General features: G+C 35.2%; 1 pseudogene; it reads left to right on the forward strand.

Moving 5' to 3' along the window:
- The first annotated feature begins 251 nt into the window (after positions 1–251).
- LOC105522839 lies at positions 252–772 on the forward strand (annotated as a pseudogene).
- Positions 773–1,192: the final 420 nt, after the last annotated feature.

Consider the following 1,192-nt stretch of genomic DNA (forward strand, 5'->3'; position numbering starts at 1 on the left):
AGGGAGAATGACATGAACATGAAGCCAGAGATTAGGGTGATGTATTCACAAGCCAAGGAGGACCAAAGATTGCCAGCAAACCCCCAGAAGCCGGCATAAACTCCCTCACAGTCTCCAAAGGAACTGACCTTGCTGACACCTTGATCTCAGACTTCTAGACTCCAGAACTGTGAGACAATAAATGTCTGCTGTTTAACTCCAGATGTACTTGGTTTCTTCAAGCATTTGTTCAGCAAGATTAAAAATTAAAAATGTCTTCTAAACAAGAAATAATGAGTGACCAGCAGTTTAGACGGGTTGCAAAGGACCCGAGATTTTGGGAAATGCCAGAAGAGGATCGAAAAGCCAAAATTTACAAGAGATTTCGAGCAATGTTTCATGACAAGAAGTTCAAGTTGAACTATGCTGTGGATAAAAGAGGGCGCCCCATTAACCATAGCACTACAGAGGATTTGAAAAGTTTTTATGACCTTTCAGATTCTTATTCCAATCTCTCTAATGAAGATAGCTAAGTGTTGAAACAAAAGAAAATAAAGAAGAAAAAAAAACCCAGACTAAAAAAGAAATAGATTTTAAAAATCTAGTTGAGGAGAAAAAGAAAGAAACCAAGAAAGCTAATCAAAAGTGTTCCAAAAATAAAACTGATTTAAATAATTCTGAAGGAATCAAAAAAATTAAAACCTCATGTAAATCTAAGATAGAATCAAACATAAGTCCAAAGAAGGCAAGCAACGAATTTACACAAAAAAGTACAATTTCTGGTACTTTTTAATGGCAGCCATAGGAAATTAATGCTGTGTTGTTCACCTTTTTAATTTTTCTATTCTATTGTGTATAGCTGTATCTTATTGCACTTTTAATTTGTATTTCCCTAATGATTGATGATGATAAGACCTTTGTCAGGTGCTTATTAATGATTCATACATCTTCCTTTATGAAATACCTATTCAAGTATTTTGCCCAGTTTTCAACGGAGTATGTGTCTTTCTACTATTTGAGGTATAGGAGCTCTTAATGTATGTTCTGGATACGAGTCTCTGTAAATATTTTCTCCCGGTCTGTGGCTTGCTTTTCTTTTTCTTAGTGGTGGCCTTAGATGAGCAAACATTTTTAATTTTGATGAAGTGAAGAGAATTCGTTGCCCTGCATAACAAAAGTGCAGGGGTAGAACTTTTTTTTACTTTGTTGCTTT

Source organism: Colobus angolensis, unplaced genomic scaffold (genome assembly GCF_000951035.1).
Source record: "Colobus angolensis palliatus isolate OR3802 unplaced genomic scaffold, Cang.pa_1.0 Scaffold440, whole genome shotgun sequence".
NCBI lineage: Eukaryota > Metazoa > Chordata > Mammalia > Primates > Cercopithecidae > Colobus > Colobus angolensis.